General features: G+C 39.2%; 1 protein-coding gene and 1 non-coding gene across 2 annotated transcripts in view; one reads left to right on the top strand and one right to left on the bottom strand.

Moving 5' to 3' along the window:
• The window catches only part of LOC106639752 (protein CEPU-1), a 198,654-nt gene that overhangs the window by 7,473 nt on the left and 171,217 nt on the right, over positions 1–19,964 (bottom strand). The gene's annotated exons all lie outside the window — the stretch shown is intronic.
• TRNAD-GUC (transfer RNA aspartic acid (anticodon GUC)) lies at positions 12,330–12,401 on the top strand. Its single transcript has one exon. It is a non-coding gene; the product is annotated as a tRNA-Asp (tRNA).

Here is a 19,964-nt window from a genome sequence, read left to right as displayed (position 1 = left end):
AAAAAAAAAAAAAATCGTTAGTATATAATTACAAAGCAGTACAAAGAGAAAGGTTTTGGGTCGTATCGTGCGTATGGTGCTTTCAGAAAAATTGACCCAATTGCGTCGGAGCACGCACGCGCAGGGCCAAAGAAAACGTATACGCGTATACATGTATACTATATATTAACGCTGAAACGCTGAGTCACCGAGCGAGGCGTTTCCCATGTACATAAGCCCTCCGAGAACGAATAATCGTTTTTTTTTTTTTTTTCTCCATCGTGATAAAAACCGAGGGGAACAATCAGGTCGAGTCGAGCCATAAACACACATCCCTTGTTCACGAATCAATGCTGGGTGTTATTTGCGCGACGGAAATGCACAAGCCAATACCGTTGTTTGTTTTGGTATTCCGTGAAAGTCGATAGGCTGTGCCATTATCGCATGTAAGAGCACTCCAGAGATTCCACGGAAGGAAAATTCCATTCTCCGCATCGAGAGGCTCGGACGAGCAACCAGATCTGGGGTGGTCCGATGGAATACCCATCACCAATGGCACAAATGTATTTTCTAAAACCAATGGCCTCAATGACTCCGCGTACAATTTACTTTCAATTTGTCTGTCTTGTTTTTTCTTTCTTTTCTCCAACGCAAACCCATTAGGAGGAGCTACGCGTTTGGTACTACGTGTGCCACTGAAAAGCCATTTCCCGCGACTCGGGACTAACTGTATACGCGTGATTTGTTAACCATTGGCTTCGAACCAAAAAAAAAAGGTACTTACACACCTGCCTACCACCGTTGGACCGTGTTCGACGGGGCTAAGAGAAAAAGGGCCATTAATCAAAAGAACGAAGCCTCTCCTTTGCATTACTGTAAATGTAACAGCGGCGCTGGGTGATAAATACAATAATCTCACCTCTGTCCGACGCGTTGCAAGTGAGGTGCAGGAATCATTATTGTTATTACGTAACACAAGCACGTCCAATCGTAGGTTGATATATATATGTATGATAATAATAACAATGAGTCACGGTAAAAAGTACAGCCCCGGCTGCACATCCCACGGGGTGGTGGTGGCGGTGGTGGCAGGCACCGTGTAAATGAATAATCACAAAGCTGCGGTGGCTTGTATTCACCTAACGACGCGCATATGTACACACGTGGGTATATAATTCACAAATGATACGATGCGTAATGACAGACCGGTTGGCATCCACACGTAAGGGCAACTTTGTATTATAGGGGAGGGGCTGCCTTGGCCGGTCTCCTCCTGCCCCCCTTGCTCCGCTCATTCGCCGGATCGATTGGAGGAAACGTGATGGACGTTGACTTATATTTCCCTTGTAAACACATTTTTTTACTCTCCCCGAGAATGACGTATACATAGCATCGTACGCGTGTGGCATCGATCGCTCGCCATATAACAGTAAAGAGGCCCTATGGAAACAAGAAAAAACGTAAGTCCTTGACTTGTCGGATTGGCGATTTTTTTCAACCTCAGCGTCGCGTGCTAGGTCGCCTAATCGAGCGCACCGCGATACTACAGTATAATTGCCGAGAGCGAGCAGGTGTTGCTTACACACCTATATGTATGTATACCAACTACAATTCGTTTTTGATCGGCCGCTCCGAGGCTTTTATCATCATCATCATCGCCGGTGGCGGTGCTCTTAATTTTGATGTACGAGGTGGCTTTTACTTGTGATGGTAAAAGATGAGATTTCCCAGGGCAGCCGTGACGCGTGCTGCAATGGAATCGGAAGGAGGTTACGCGTTGTTACTCCGATGTGTTCTTCAAACAATTGATGTATGGGCAATCTCGCGATTAGGTCTTGGACGTGCATCCGATGCATAATTTCTATCATTTTTTTTTCTCGCGAATCTATCGATGGTGGCAGCTTACCGACCGTATGGGGCATGAACTTTTATTGTACTTCTTGCGTGTGTATACTATTATCGATTGCTTGGCATTATCATCAAGTGTAAGTACCGAGCGTTAAAAAATCGTGAGATGTACACACAATAAATATGAAACAAATATAATGATACAAGCTTTTTTTTTTTTTTTAATATATGATGAGTGAAAATTAACTTTTTATTGCCCATACGAGTTGGAACATCGGGTGTTATCATTAGATAATTGTTTTTAACAATATACGCCTGTTTGTTACTCTCATTCTCGTCAATCACGCGCTTGATGAAAAATCATGGCCCATATTATGTTTGAGATAATAAATAAGAGTGTATCTTGTTTTGTTTTTAACTTTTTACATGCAGATGAAAAAAAACAACTTGTTTTGCACCCCAAGACTGAAATTGTAGCAAGTTCTACTGTCCACACGTAAGCGGTACTTGATCAGGATGTAAAAAGTCACAGCAACAAAACGTACATGCATATAGGGTGGTGGTGACAAGTATGCACCTACTTACTGTCGGGAATGTGATTTGCAAGATTCCATCGTCTGAAAAATCAAGTAGAAACAGACGAGTGAGGTAAGACGAGTCATTGATGGTCAAAGACATTTAAATAACTTTCAGTCGGCGAAAACTAATGAAAAACATGTGTATTCACTGTATACGCCATCACTGCATTGCAGATCTGTCAGAAAAAAAACTTTTTTAGCTAAATATAATCTACTAGTAGGTAGGTAGAAAATTAACGTGAATAATAATCACCAATAAACGGGAATATAATACTCTGACATTTTTTGTCCCAATAAAGTTACGTCGAACCACCGGAACGATTCATGAAAACCAATAGGCTGTGTCGCCACAGCCCTTCCAAATAAAAGTAAAGATGAAGTAACGGCGGAATTCAAGTAGTAAAAAAAGGCAAAAAACCACCATCGACTGGTGGAGTCAATTCAGTTCTTCTCCCCCGTGATTCCATCGAAGAGAGAAAAGAGACAAGGAAAGCTTTCGCGGACGCGCGGGAGAGCAGCGATGACTCAATGTCCGGCGGGCCCGTCTCCGCCGATATCAATCAGCCGGTGACAAGAAGCCGAAAGGAAAAAGCCTCGACTCTGGTCGGACACGCATATTTATGTATACATATATATATATCCACGCGCGCGCGCTTGCACACTCTTTCCTCGGCCGCGTAGGGGCGTAAATTTCCGCAGCTCTGACGTACACCCTTTGCATGTGTCTCTATTGTGTTGGCCCGATGGCCTCTACAGTCCGCTGCTAAATGGCGTTCTCCGTATAAAGTTACTGTCGGTGGAAACTTATATATTCTTTACACCCGTCTGCCACTCGGATTGATTTATTCGTCTTATGCAGCAAGCCAATAAAAAGCAAACAGAGAAATGGTCAAAAAATCAGGTCGATTCGACGGAAGAGGACCGCTTACATATAGTACGAGGTTGTATTATCAATTGGTGCACCTACAGCGTGTCAATGAACACTTGATGTTTATTTGAAAAATAAAGGACAAAAAGTAGGAAAAGTTGTACAAGGTATGTGTCATGTTATGTTTAAGTTTGCCTACATGTAACGAGAATATCAAAAATAAACGTTTAACAGTAGTGTTGGAGGGAAAAAAGGGCAACAAGACCTTGTCTGCCGAGGCAAGCTCCATCGGGGTTAATTGGGCGACCATGGATTTATGAGTTTTTCGTTACAGAGCGCGCCTACTGTGGTACACCTATACTTTACAACGATACCTATTCCACACACCCCCACACACGAACACATAGATCTCTCTTTGTACCTATACTTGTGTGCACACAGGAAGGAAGAAAGGAAGGAAGAGAAGCGTTACCGGTATATGTATATGTACATGCATCCACGTATGCCTATGCCCATCGTTTATTGTTACGCGCTCGTTACATCAGCAGAGCCGCGCCTCTCTCCATGCGAGACCCGACAGCGCTTTTTCTCTGCTTTCTTTTCTAAACGACCTGGGCAAGCCGAACGCGGGTGATTTGCGTCCCAGTCGATTTTTCATTTTAATTGTTACCATTGTTTTCCTAGAATCGTTATACGTGCGTGTACCTACATTGGCACCATCAATGTGCAGAAGTGATTGCAGGCCGAGACGCTGATAAATGTTGGCAGTTAAATTTGTAAAAATGTATGCATCAAAACGTAAAGTAGTGATATTGTACTTGGGTAATGTTAGTCATTACAAATTTGTATAACAATTGATTCTTGACCGCGTCATCACTTTTTTTCAGGTTATACTGCAAACACAAGTGTCATTTGAAGTATTAAAGTATTTGTTTTGAGAGACTAGATCATAAGAAGAATTTCCTTAAGTATTCATAAACTTTTTCACTAGATCCTAACTTTGTCAAGTACCAGCGAATCAAACTTTGAGCTTATTCGTACAGATGACCCAAACTCTCAGTATTTTTGTTCACTTTAATTTACTTTTGTCGCTGAAACGCCGAACGACTTTCGGTAGCTGAAATGGAAAGGCGAAAAAAAAGCGAGTGTTTATCTTTTGTGGGAGACGAGGGCGACGGCGCTGTTGACATTGGCAGAGCGACGCAGTGACTCACGCGCGTAACGTCCGTCATATGATGACTTTAGTTCTATTAATCTGCAGATACCATTGTTCGCCAATACAAACGTATGCGTATACACTCGTGTTTATTGATTTTGTCATCGCAGGATAATACAGGCTTCGGGGCTTGGCAAGGAGACGCAACGGTGGCCTTTTTAAATCGTTCCGTCGAACGTCAAGGGCGTCGTTTCGAATGTGTCACACGTGACACGATTCGATATAACAAAACGATTCTCGTGTTTCCACGAGTACGGTTTTTTAATAAAACCGTACTTTTATGTCTGGAACATTGCTTTCGCTTTCCAACCTACGTCCGAATAAGCTCAAAATATGTACTTTCTCCAACAAAAGCTAATGTCATTTCTACTCATGCCAAATGAACGTAGGGTAGAAACTTAATTGCACCCATTTATTTTTTTAATTTCAATGCTTGTCAATTAAAAGTTACGAATTTCAAAGTATACAATTCAGTTTGGGTCCCGTTTTTCACCTATCACTATAATGGCTTGTTGATACTTGTCTGTTTCTACTTAACTGTTGAGACAACAGTATTTTACAGGCATATACCTAACATCGAATGGATACTTATTTGTTACCGCAGCTAAAATATACCGTCTGATACGTATTTAGTGCATAATGCAAATATTGTGATTTTTGTTTTTCATACATCCTGTATCTACTGTATGCAGTCACGATAGACTAGATAGTTTTTTACAGTATCAGGTAACACATACAGGACAACTTAAGTTTGGTAACTCGCTTTTATCATTCATGTATGAAATACAGTATACTGGTATTACTGGTATGAAAAAACAAAATTTTTGCCTTCTGAGTAGAACTGCACAACACGAAGTTACCATTTTTCGGTGCCTAGTATATACCCTACAGTAAAAAAAGCCTCTGATCATTTGTTTGTCAAATTACTCAGCCAACGATTACAATTTTTACACAACTGGCCCAGTTGCATAATTACTTATGCTATTAAAATATTGTTTTAAAATATTAAAAACATTAGATTTTGTACATATTAAATTTATATTTGCATATCCGTATACAGGACACAACTTAAATGCCAACATGACATGAATTTAAAGAAACAATAGCGTATGATTGATTGGAGATGAAAAATAAATTGGCAACTGGACGTCACGATGTGCATTTCAAGCATTCGTACGAATTATGTTCCCGGGGTGAGTCATATCAGCCGATGGTGAACAGCGAGCAAGCCGACAGCCGTACTTACCTATGCGTGCGTTTTAATTTTAGCCGGTTAGGTGTTCCGAGTATACCACTGCCGTGAGGCAAGTGCTTATTTATAATTGATGCACCAATCCTAGAGCACATTCTCAGAAGGAAGTTGCGACAATGGCTGAAATCATCTCTGCTAATACGCCGAAAATTCGAGTGCGAATAGGCCCCCTTTTAGACCCGCTCTCTGCTCGATAAGATCACCGTTTGTAATTTTAACCTGCGAACTTTTCTCTTTGATATTCATAAAACGATTTGTAGCTAGACTAACTGAACATTTAAAAAGTTTTTTTATACATTTAAAGATTCAACTTTGGTCTCAACCGGATAATCATTAACGGATACTCAAAAAAAATAAGCATCTGGTTATATTTTGCGTTTGAGGAGATCTACTCGTGTATTTAGACGGCTCTGTTATTTTGAAGGCTGCCGTAGGTGCAATTACAATGTTACGATAAGCCAATCATTTGAGGCCTAAAATGTGGGTAATAAGACCGGCTGACCGTATTCCATGGTATTATTAAAATGGGGCTGTGAAGAAAAGTAAAATCCATCAAAAATGTCCCACCAAGACTAATTGGGAGTATAGATTTGAGAATTGTAAGTTCGAAGGAGGTTTCAAATAAAGCATTCCATTCAAAAATGTGACGTAAATTAATACATTTGTGTTTTATAGTTAAGAAAAAATTTCCCCAGTTGTTTCCATCATGACTTGGATGTTAGTTAAAATAACAGAAGACAATCTAGATGCCTCATGTTGCTGTGAAGTGTGCAACTTGACTATTCTGATAAACATGTGAAAAATTGGTTGATCAATAACACGACAGTGTAGTATGCATTGTCTTGGTTGCGACTTGAAAAAAATTAGAGTAAATTATAAAAAAATAACTCAGATTCGTCGCTGAAGTAGGACTTTCGATTCGATTTTTCGAAACCTTGGCGTATCATACGCAATACAAGCATGCATTTTGTAAAGGGTAAATAAGGTCATGTGAGGGGCGTCTCGTAACCAATGAGCGTACAAGTTAGCATGGATAGGTCCACAGCGATTTTTTACTTGCGCAGCCCTTCGACTGTTGCATTCTGTAAGTATTGCAGTGGAATATCTTACAAGGGATCAAGTTTAATAGTAACATCCAGGACTGCAGTGAGAACTTTGCATCAATCTTTGTATTAAAATTACATTATAGAGATAAAGGGTATAAGACGTCCGCAACATGTGTGGACCAAATGACGCTTTCTTAAAAAAAAGCAGCCAAAACTAATTGGGTAAAAGTCGAAAAAAACCACTTCGGCCAATTGAAGCAGAAGGGAATTTCCGACAAAAAATGCCGTCATCTTTGTTTGCAGGATGAATATCCTTGGGGGATATGTGTTTGTTGATTAATTCGTATCACTCGACGTGAGCATATACTGTAGGTATGAAGCATAAAAGTATGCAAGTATCGCCAAGGACGAGCTTCTATGTGTTGGCCGGGCTATCGATCGGATGGGGACTCCGGGGGGATGGGGTGACTTCTAAAAGTGCGCCACTCGGCCTCCACCACTACATTCAATAACTGCAGCCTTTTTCCCTCTGCGTCCGTGTAATATACACTGGTAAAGGGCTCGTGGCATAACTGGGGCGCGCGTGCCCTCCTCCCCCTATATACATAGCTCTGTTTTTCCGGGTCTCCGAGACAAGACCCCGACTTTCCGTCGCCAACTCGTCCTCGACGCTCTCGTCGGCCAAAGTGCGCACCCGCACACAAACGCAAACACACGCACCACCTACGTAAGTACACGTGATGGACACGTACGTATAACGGAACATTACGGTGCACGCGTCCGGCTGTTGTCGGTGTCAAGTGGGAGGATTCCTTTCAGCTATACTTACTTTCCATGGCGAGTGATTGAAAAAGTAATTCAACTTTCACAATTTGTTAATCACACGGGTGTAATGTCTCGATAACTTTTTTCTAATAGAATTAATGTCGAGATTCATGGGTGTTATCGCTATTACGTGTATATAATATGCTACGTGAACAAAAACACGTTGTAGGACATGTGGAAGTTCGAACTACTTTTACAATAACAATGACAAAGGAGAATCGAAACAAATGGTAAATATTTGTGTAAGTGTAATAAGTATTGAGTCGACAAGTATCGTCTTGTCTTGGTATTGTCAAGGAAATATTGGTTTTGTTCAGAAAATTCATCATCTAATCAAAATTTGGATAAAAATATGTCACACAAAAAAGTTGTGCTTCAATCAGATAATACAACTTTCTTCAACTGTACGCAAACACCTTTAATCAAAACCATACAAGAAATATTAAAAGAACTGATTTTTTGTTATGTTTACAACGTTTTCTTCAATTATTTAAGTTTTAAGGGGGTTCTGGAAAAATAAATAAGAAATATCGACAAAACATCCACTTCAAAATTACATGCAAAATACTAAATATATAATCTTGGGGCCACTAAGATTTTTCCTTTAGACAAAATTTTCTGGATGTAAAACTGTCAGGGTGTGGTATAAACATGAAGTTACAAACCAAAATTGAGCTCAATTTGATGAAAAGTTTTGAAGATGATTAATTCTCATGTCTTCGTGAACAGTTATTGCACTTTCAGCTCAGGAAAAGATATATGGCACTTTTGTGACGCAGTCGGATCTACAAATATGTAAGTATTGATTCAAAAAATGGACTCAAGACCAAGACTTTTCAAGATCTTGTATGGAAAGTCTTGTCGAGACAAGAAGTCTTGAGGTGAACGGTATTGATCACGTCTTGTAGAGTAAACTTTAATTTTCTCTTGGTATCGTATCGATCAAGACAAGACAAAACGACATCGAGACTAATGTCGAGTATTGTTAAGGCCCTACAAATACTCGTTCTACACTTTGAGTCCGAAATTTACCTCTAACAACGTGCGTAGTTTTACCTACCACCAACCTGAGATAATAATTTTTAAGCAGCTGCAACGGTGCTGTTTGTAAAATATGCTATGATTCTTTTTGACTAATTATGTTACTTTTTCTAACTGATGATGTAACTACCTAACACGTACCTAATTATAATTTTGAATGATATATGTTACGTATCTCGTGTCCTCAACTGGATCTTAATTTTCGAAAACCATACTTCAAAGTATTATTTCGAAATAATATCTGATGGAAATATCGTTGCCCCTTACGAAAGAGAATAACACGTAGAGTAAAACAAACAAAAACGCTTCAAAATTTCCCGAAAAATCACACACAGTTCGAGATTCCCTCGCGAAAAACAACTATTTTTCTTACCGTGGGCGCAAACTTTAATCAATCATTCGGCACCCTTAAATCACTTGGCGCCCTTGGAAAGAGTAACGACATTAGGACTCTGGACATTAAAAAAAAACATACAAAAACCCCACCCTTCGGACGAGATTTTTTTACTTTGCACCTATGGTACGAAAACTACTATTTTTGAGCCTTCCGCCAAAAAATAATACGACTTTACTCTCGACAGAGAAAAACACGTTTAACATTTTCATTTTGCTAAACGCTATAAATTTAGTTGTTCACCTTAACCTTACTATGTTACAGAATACACGTTTTTTACTGTGTAAAAATCTGAATCTTATTTTTTTTCACGAAAGCGGATTCGAATGCCTATTTTTTTTTTTCGTAAGGGGAGACGATACAATGCCACTCGAATGCCAACTTGATGTAAAAGTTTTCTATTTATCATCAAAATCCAAATTTATTAAATATCACGTTTAAAGCGTGTAGTTAAATTTCATGCTTTTTATGAAACACAATACAGTGGTGTTAACAAACTTTTCAAGAAGCATATCGACTATTTAACCACCTTCACTTAAATCTTTTTTATCAATATAAGCACAATACATGTCATGAAGTAAAAAAGTAAACGAATTTAACATATTTTAAACGTGCGTAATTTTCCACGCTTGGAGTCCAACGTAGTGACGCCCATCATTTTTCAGAACTCAACGCAGCTGCTGACCCATTGGATGAGACAAACAAATACTTTACGCGCCATGTCCCTTTATTTACATGTTACGACAATTTACAGCCCCTTTTTCCCTCCAGCTTCGTTTTGCCTTTTAATCAAGTAATCCTGTTACCCCCGACTTTTCGGAAAATCATCAACCCAATCGCTGTGATAGATTCGTTGCGGGGGTTCGGCGATGATAACTTGTTTGCGCGTTCTGTACCTTTGTGTTAGGATGACGTCACCTCCAGCCCCTCCGCCCTTCACTCGATTGATGTCAGAGAAGGGAAGCTAGACGAGAAGGGCATCCAAAAGGAAGCCACGAGTCCGCGCATTTTTCGTGAATCGTGAGGGGGGGGGATGGGCGATTCTTCAAAGCCGATCGCTACAGACGAAATACCGCAAGTAACTGCTACGTTTTCGTATCTGATTAATTGACTCGAGTTTCCTTGGGATGTGCGTGAGCCCACACTGTATTTGCGGTGTTGAAATCATCGTTGCTCGTGTTTGATCACTCATTCATCCACTCCTTTTTCATTCCGGAAATCGATTTTTGGTCATTGATGCGGTTCAACGGGATTTCTTTACAATACCAAAGAATATTACAAGAAAACAAGTAATGAAAAAACCACGGTTTTTTTGATTATTTTTTTTTTTCTATATCGTGTTTTCATCAATCATTTCGACATGATAATCTGCTTCGCTGCGATGAACAAAAAAAATTGATGTTTTTTGTATGCGTGATCGCAAATGAATTATGCCGTTGTGCATCACTCAGCAGTTGAAATGAAATTTTCAATCCCATTCATAAGAAATCCATACATTTCGTCACTCGAACGGGACGCTCAAATGGTATACGTATACGCGCACCCATTGGGCCAGGAATAGTCATCGTTCGTGTGGTTGGTTGATAGTAAACCATGCGCCCAACGATTGGCAAAGCCACACGGTTGACAGTATATAGTTTACTTTCCAAACATGTATACCTAATCTTTCTTTTGTTCACGCATGTAAAAAAGATTCTGTTTTACTGAATTATAGAATGGTAATGTTACATTGTATATATATATACAAGTGTAGAGAAAACACAAACTTTCAACGAGGAATGTATGCAACAAAAATGTCATTTCCCGGCGCGCGTTGAATTCGCACGAGAGCATTGATACTTCAACAACAGTTTTAATTGAAGGAGAGGGGCTGGCGCGGAGTGTGGTTTTAAAAGGCCGCCGTCGCTGAAATGCTGGGGCAAGATATTAAGTGCACAAAAAAGGGCTTTCAATCGCACAGCGCAGTAAAAAAAATAAAAAATAATAATAACGGTAATAGCGTAATAACGAGCAAGGGCTCCGCGACTCTCGGGATAGTGCGTGCCCCTAGTCAATAACAACCATTAACGCGTGAGAGAATGCGCGCACGGCATGACGTCATGCATTCATGCATTCGTTCATTCATTCATTCGTTTGCTCAAAGTTCATCGTACACACTTAAACGTATTATATACCTACGTCGTATTACTGGTTGATTTTTCAATGGAAATTTAAAATTTTTGATCAAATGTTGCAGAAAAGTTGCATAATTGCATGATTCTTCTACACAAATTTACACAGCACGGGTTTTCAAAGCAAACGATCGACTATCAGGGCGGTTATTGACTGCGTGTATCGTTTGAAAAATCAATGGTTGCGTGGGTACTTGGTGAGTTTTAATAAGTTGCAACTAAATCGAAGGACAAAGTTTCGCTCTATGGGAGTTTAAACGATTGTGTATTGACTGTAACTGACTTACTTTTGTGTCTATGGAAACGTACCCCAACGTTATATACAATGTTTATAATGCCGTGAATTACGCGTATGTTTTTTAATGATGACCTCTGATGTGAATGCCATTATATAAATAAATGAATAATAATTTTAAAAAAATTTCGTCGTGTTTGCAGAACATTGAAAAATTATAATGTACATGTCACGTCAACGTAAATTAAACACAGTTTTTTGTGTAGTTATTTCTTTGAAAAAAAAATTAATAAATCAAATATTATAACCCTTGGTAACTTTCATATTGTCAACTTTCAATAGCCCCGTGAAACAAGCAATCACATGATTTGTCTTAACCAATCAAATAAAAGAGCAAATAAAAAAGCCCTCATAGACTCATGACAATACATCTCTTAAGATGGAATCATACAAATATTATAAAGACAAAATATACTATCGCCTCATCAAAAATACCATATGACTTTTTCACAGCAGTAAATATTATAATATAATGTATTGATGAAAATAGACATTTTCCTTTTTTTGTTACAGTCTGCCTAATAACAACACGTAAATCAGTTTGAATAATATCTATCAATGTTTGATGATTGCTTTGATAAACGATGACATTAAAATGTCCAATATGGATTATCGATGAGACATAGTTTCTCTATAATCACCTTATTCATATTAAAACTAAGAACTGTACAGATAATTCATCTATTTATTTTTTTTTAAAGGGGAGATATGAGATACTTATGAAAATCATTGGCATTTATGATTTTTAAAATGGGAAAAATGGCGTAACAAATACTAATGAAAATCAAGTTTATTGTTAAACCCATCCCTTAGAAGTCCTCGGTAGTATAGTGGTTAGTATCTCCGCCTGTCGCGCGGAGGACCGGGGTTCGATTCCCCGCCGGGGAGAATCACTTTTTTTTCTTTACTTTACATTTTAACTCACATTAATAACAATTATTACTATAGTCGTTAAAAAAAATAAACAATATTCATTAGAAGATCGCGTAAAATGTAATATTACGTCAACTGAATATAATTTTTCATCTATAAGTTGTTTCTTTTACACTGAAGAGTATTATTATTCTCCTGAGGCCGCATGCAAATGCTGTACCACAAGAAATACCACCAAGCAGCGAAAAAATCTTTTTTACGTGTTATACTTTGTCCAAGTATCGAAAGACTGTTCATCCGTGTGAGTATGAGATGAGCATGCAACTATTTAGTAATAACATCCTTTAGTGAAATAAAAGATCGGAGATGCAAAATAAACGAAGTAGGAGATGTTATTCTGAAAGACAAAACAAACGTCTACCCGACACGTAAGACCTTGATACAACGCATAATAAATAATCGAGCCACTAACAAGTACATTTTTCAATACGGGTACATACGAATACATCGCGCGAACCTTGGCCGCTGTTTGTAAGTTTAATGTCAAAAGACACAAGTGATCTCCCACCAACAAAAGATGTTCGTCGACGTGCAAACTAAACATTTAACTGCCTAAGATCATTGCATATGTTTAACGTATGTCAAGATGCAAGAAGCGTCTGCTGGTGAGTTCATCACTGCTCGTCATCCGATATTTTTAGGTGCGACACTCGGAGTGATGTCACGTAAAAAAATAGCCCAGATGTACAATAATAAAATCTACCCAAATATATAGTTCTGATCACTGACATTTGTGTTTAGTATAGTCATTAAGAAGTTGCATGATTTTATAAATCAATGACAGGTTGATACAATGTAAAAGCTAATTTGTATACAACCGAATTTACTTGAATCAATCAAAAAAACATGTGTAAAATATGCTATTCTCGCATGGACCTGAAAATTTTTTTTTTCTAATTTTTTATTAACAGTTTATCTCAAAAACGAGCCATCTGTTATAATATTATATGCTTTGATAGTTAATTTACTTCTCACATTATTTACTTTTTTAATGAGATACAGCATAAATATTTTCTATTTATAAAAAAATTAACATCAGTACTTTTATATTAATGGATAAACACGGATTAAGTTCTAAATTCAGCAGCACTAAAAAATTAAATCCTTCAAGTTACGTAAATATTTAGCTCTTCAATTGCCTGAATTTTCCGCACTCAAGTGGCTAAATTATACATCGCATATGCAAGAATCAAGAAATATACATTTTGGATGGTACTCTTGAATACCTATAGATAATAAAACGAGGAGTGTTTGAATTCTTTTAATTTTGTGAAAAAATTTACACCTTACAATTTTTTTAGTTGCAGTATATCTCAATTCTTCATGATTCCATGTAATAATTAATGAAATTTTTTAACTATGAACTCGGGTCCAGACGTTTTAAAATTTGTTTCACAAACGTGACTGGAAAGAATTTCGCTACCAGTTAAAAAGGTTGAAAAAAAAAAGTCTTAAAAATGCTTCTATGAAGTTTATTTTTAACCAGAGCCGACAAATTAGTGTTTAAATTGTTTCGGAAATTATTTCAATTAGGCTGGCAGCGTTTCATCGTTGCAAAAAGAATGTTTTTGGAACAAGTGATACGGTACACTAAAGAAAATGTCAAAACACGCGTTCTGACATAAAGAGCTTTTATAAAAAAATGTAAAATATTTTAAAGACGATCATTAATTCTTTTTCAGAAATATTTTGAATGACGTTATAGCAGAGCTACTCCTAAATAAGGGATTCTCCACTTTCCGTGTTATAACACTTGGTGTACAGTATAGAGTTACCACGCACATGCACTACACAACGTCTAATCCTCGCCTTCCTCGGCTCGATCGCCATCACATTAACAACATCAAGGGAGTGTCCGGCTTTTTCCGCTTGCCCCTCTTCCTACGTGAATTAAAAGCACTACAAAAAAATCATCCGCTATAAGGTTTTGGGGAAAAAATTTTAGAAGCTAATTTTTTTGTTGTTAAATTTGGAAAGCTCGCTTTTTTCAGTGATTAAAAAAAAAGTCTAAAATAATTAAATAACGGAGCTCAAAAAAAGTCAAGACTTCTACCCACAAAAAAGTTACGTCTCGTTTAAGTTTACCCTTTCAATTCGTTAATTTTCGTGAAAACTGACCAAATTCTACGAGGTAGGTCTTTTTATTTACTAAACAAGTCGGGTATTATTTTTTCTTTTTGACTATAATCTAAATGCATAGAAATAAACTTTTCTAAATTTTTAAAGAAATTAAAAGTTGCCTAAGAAAAAATCTATGATTTATCTTGTTTACTGCATAATATCACCTACATATATAACAATGCCAGTTCCATGATAATTTTCGTTCAAAATGACATACAACAACGCACGACTCACGAGGAATAAGTTCGTGTACACTCGCTTGTGTCTGTCCGAGAGTGTGTCGCCTCCACCCGCACGCTTCCCCTCGACAGTACGTGTCCTCTCGGCAGTATATCGTATCTCTGTAGCCTCTGTTACCCTCTTTGCATTTGGTCTCCAAGGTGAGCCCGTGTACTTACCACAGCCTTTTATTTCTCCTCCAGTCGAGCTTCTCGCCTCCGCTCTTCCTTTGCTTGCACGCCCTACGAGTGCTTCTTTTTTTTTTTTCGTTTTTTTGTTTTTTCCTTTTCGCGCTGCTCCTTTGTCGAGCATCAGCGCTGCAAAACAGGGGCGCGCAGAACTGCAGACTGTCCGCATACGTAACACTCACTTACGGCGATTCGATGAGCTGCGTTTTGTTTCGTCTCGTTCCACTCGTCGCCTGCCTTTTGCCCGTTTTTCGCGGGATAATTCATGGGCTCGACAACAATGCGCCCTGGAACGGCTGCACGCGCTTCTTCTTCGATGCTGCGCCTTTTGTTCTTCACTCCCGTGGATTGTCCTCCGAGTGAGTGCGGGCTCGAGGTGAAAGTTATTTTGTCCTCGGCGCGTTTCGCTCATTTGTCCTCGGCGCGTTTCGCTCATTTGTCCTCTCCTCCGCGTTTTTGGGAAACACGGCTTGTGCAAGTCCCATGTTTTTGGGAAAAGACAAAACTAAGACAATACATGCATGCAAGTTTCAGTGATGGTATCAGTTTAACTTTCATAAGCTTCCACATGGAATCACCGTTGACCCAAATATAGTTATGGTCATTCTTGTGGTTATTTTTTTTAGTAGGGCTCGATGGAGTGATGGATAACCAACTCTTTGTCGTTGCGGTCCAAGCCCGTGACAATACTACGTGATACTTGGAGCAAAAAAATTACGTGACTCCATGAGCGAGAGGCTCTAAAAAATGTTCTTAAATATGTATGCCGGCATCAATTTTTCGTCGTCCACGAGGTCACGATGACGGCATCGATTAATGCGCATGAATTGCTCGGCGACGAATCGGGTCCCCCGTCAGTTGGCATCGATTTGCTTCGTTGGCCTCTTAAATCCAATGTTAATTCCTGATCAGCATTAAGTGTATACATTTGCGATTATTGCCATTATTGTGTGCACATTGCGCTGGAAACGCAAGATCGTATACAATTTTTACTGCTAGAACTATTTCATTGTTGCATACTTGTAATACGGGGAATCTGAAAACATTTTAAAGCAGGTCCCGTGAAAAGTGTCCAAGTGTCAAAATACATTGTCACGTTTTCCCACCACGCCACATGTTTTTCGGAAGCCAATACCTATAATGTGAACGCAACAATGACCGATCGAGTCCAGCGCTTTATATTACTGCAATTATTAAAAAAAAAAAAAAAAAAAAAAACGTTGAAAAATATCAGCCATCACCTTGAGCCAGAAATGGCATAGTATTTATACTTGAACAATCATTTTTAAGGATGGATAATTTATATCATTTAAATTTAATAAGTATGTGAACCTCTTTAGAAAAATACAACCATTGCAATCATTCAAATTGAAATCGAGAAAGAAAAAATGATCCCCGAGCGAGGTTTGATGCTCCATCTATTGAGCTATCGGATTTGAGGAAGCTTGGTTTATATTAATAACTACTAAAAAAAATTTTATTTTTCAGTACTTTGAAAACTTGCCGTTGTATAACCATCTTCCAATGAACAAAACAAGTTTGGTTCAACGAGGTAATTAAAAAAAAAAAAATGTTTTTCACAAGTATCTACGTCTGAAATGGCGGCTGCTCGGTATAAATTAATTTTTCTCGCAACTTTCACATGCATGAATACATAACGATACTTTTTTGTTACTTTTTGACGTTGCTCCGAGTAATTCGTTTTAAAAAAAACTTGGAGGCATCAGTGTCAAACAACCACCACGTCTGTAACCCGATGATTTTGATTTTAGGAGTGCAAAACCCCTTGAACGTCTCAGCGTGACATGACAGCATTTTCAAAACCAGCGGTTTTGTGTATAGGCGTGACGTTACGTTATTGACGTCTGTTTACGTTATATGCTTGGGAAATAATTGTAAAGTCCCCCGCTAGGTGTGTACAGAAGGGCCGGAAGTAAAAGCCCAACAGAGCGACGGAGAAGAAGAAATCGGCGTTTCAGCGCATTTGACGGTCGCGAGCGCCTGACTTCATGTCGGGGCGCGCGAATAAACAAATCTATTATTGCCCGTAGCCGGCGGTCACTATTATAACCCGAGACTGTCAGCGGGGGCTCGCGCGAAAATGCACCCTAGGAACGCGTTACACATGAAGATCGTACATGTACGCGCATGCCTACGATTACAACAACGCGTGGACGGGGATGCCACAGTGCCAATAGCTCCTGGAACCGAGCCAGCTCTGCGTTATTACCGATTCGCCTCGCACATCGATACATCAGGCGAGGAGTAACGCGCTGCTGCCTTATACTGTTTATTTATCCCCAGGGACGGCCGATCGCGTCAATTTTTTATTTGTCTTGTTCTCTTGCACGGCGACGCGCCGGCTTTCTTGATTGATTTCGTAATCGGTAAGTACACACACGCGCATACGTCTGGGTAAAAGCCTGCCTGGTCGTAAAACGGAGGTGACGCATCTTGGGTTTCGTAATTTATTACACCTAATGTGTTTGCACAACTCGTGACCGTGATTTCTTCGCTCTGGTGAGCGCGTGAAATCGAAATTCCAGAATATCGGCACGTCTTTGGGTCCTTTCCTTTTGTACGCCTCGCATCCAAGTTGGGAAATCCCGCTGATGGTTCTTTCTGCCACCCTCGTGTGTGGCTATTTTCATCGCCGTCGATGAGATACACCGACATGGAGTGCAAGTTATCGTCTGGTGGTGTTTTAGGTCGTGGCTGGTAAGATCTTATCCGAGTCAGTGGTGAAATGTACAGCGTTAATTTGATTCTTTTCTATGGGCCATTTTACGGAAAACGCAATTTTTTGAGACGTTTCGTTTTAAAAACTTTTAGAATATGTTTTTGATAAATTTATAACACAAATGAAATCATAAAACAACTATTGCTTTTAGTTCAATTGGAAAATGAGTGGTGGCTAAATTGATGTGTTGCGGGTGTGTGTACCACCTTTGACGCTATTCGGAAGCAAAATATGACTTTATAATTTTTTTTCGCGCCATAGGATTTCTAAGTCGTCAATGTTAGCGTTATACTTGTATAGTTTAGAAAGCTAAAATTAAATTTGTATAAGACTTATATGCTGTGAAAGAGTCAGTCCCGAAATCGGATAAATCTAATGTATCCGCGAAAATGTCCTCGCAAATGCCCACAACTGAATTTGGGTACTCGAATTCAAAGGTTTTATATGATACACAAAGGTTGAATGTACAGCAAAAAATTATTAATAACTTTTTCTACTACCATTAGCCAATGTTACAGGCTCACGAATTCGTAAAGCCAGCCTCCGCGTAAAAAAAACTCAGAGCTAGTAAAGACGTATAATCCAAAGCATCTAGGCAAAGTATCGAGTTCTTGATGACAATGAGTAAAAATAAAGCTGGCAACTACATGATGTAAGTGCAAGGTTTGGTACTCATTGTATTTCCACTTCAAAACTCTTTTTCAGCAGGACCCAACAAATCGAAATTTGTTTAGGTCACAAACGATGTAAGAAAAATTCCAGAGAAATAAAAAAAATTCCTTTTCAGTCTTTGAAATACTCCGGTTTACGATGAGCCACACACCTTTCGACATATCGGCATCGTCTATTGCGCCACCCAAGCGCAACTAAAACTTTTATTTGCCACACGCGTTTGGGAATGAGTGACCATTGTGACCGAAGGACGCGCTTTAAAATCCAAAGTTGCGTGGGCTCGCTTCATCGGCTATTTTTCGCCGCGTCTCACGAAGGTTCTTGCAAAGAGCACCCGATAATACTCGAACGAAATGGCTCTCCTTCCTTTTTGTTTACCCACTCATTATCGGGAAGATAAGTTGGACTGTCCACAGTAATATCCACGCAGATCATCATAAATGTAGTCGCGGAGGCTGCTCATTAATAATTTAAACCCATCCCGTGTCTCTCGTAATCCACTCGCTGTGGGCACACAAAAGGATTATTATATGTGCCCGTCTTCCGCGCTCCGCGCCTCTTCTGTAAAAAACGACGCCTGGTATTAATATACCAATGGAAGCAGGTGAGAAAGACAAACAAATAAACAAATAGTATCCCATCGAGGCTGAGCCAGCGAGTCTCATTCGAGTTTGCATCATCCGCGTATAGTTGTAAGCAGCGAAGAAAAAGTAAGCAAGAGCTCTCGGTTCAAGTGAGTGAGTCACCTCGGGGAGAGGTGCAATGTGTACTCATTACGGTTTGACTTTCGGACGGCGTGTGCGGTACGAATTTTCGGTATGCGGCTTTTTATTGGTCCTAATTGGGCTGTGAGCGTCGGGAGCCAGCAGCTTCTTCCCGCCGATTATCTTTTGGGAGGAAAAGGCGAGTCGTGCACGTGTACGTCCACATCAATCACTTGAGGCAAGTTAACGCCCGAGATGAGTGATAAATTTTTATTCAGCGCTTAATATGCCGTTGTTTGGGGAAATTTCAGGCAAGTTACGAAATTGATCGTTTCTGGATCTGTGTGTTATTTTTACGTACCAATCGACATGCCTTTGGAGCGGCTAATCGCGACTAATAAAGGCCAATTTTTCTAGAACATAAATAATCGCTTTAAAAATTTAGGGGTCATAAAACTGTATTTTATCGATGTACCAATGGTTTTTTATTTAGAAGTCGTTATATTAATATAACCGACAATCGGACTTACAAGTTCAATACAGCATTTTAATTGTTCTGAATATTTATTGGCATATACTTTTTGTTGTACGTTTCCTCTGTATCACAGAACAAAGAAACACTCGATCAAATAAATCCTTCCTGGTGGACAATATTTTGGAAAGTAGAACAAGAAAAACATGTGTACGCGCGCGTAGGGGCCAACCCTTCCATTCCCACGTCCAAACAAACGAGTTCCCACAAAATTTATTTCGTCATTGGCAACGACCCGTACTTAACACGGCCGCGGTAGTTAGGGCGCACTTGCTCTATTTTCTCAGCTGGTGTGTCGTACTGTAGCAAAGCTTGGCCCGGAAAAATCGATATAACGACCAG

This window comes from Copidosoma floridanum, unplaced genomic scaffold, assembly GCF_036245765.1.
Source record: "Copidosoma floridanum isolate Cflo_tuat_1 unplaced genomic scaffold, Cflo_Japanese_pri ptg000011l, whole genome shotgun sequence".
Lineage (NCBI taxonomy): Eukaryota > Metazoa > Arthropoda > Insecta > Hymenoptera > Encyrtidae > Copidosoma > Copidosoma floridanum.
The sequence above is the reverse complement of the archived record's forward strand: the minus strand, read 5'-3'. Positions and strand labels throughout refer to the sequence as shown.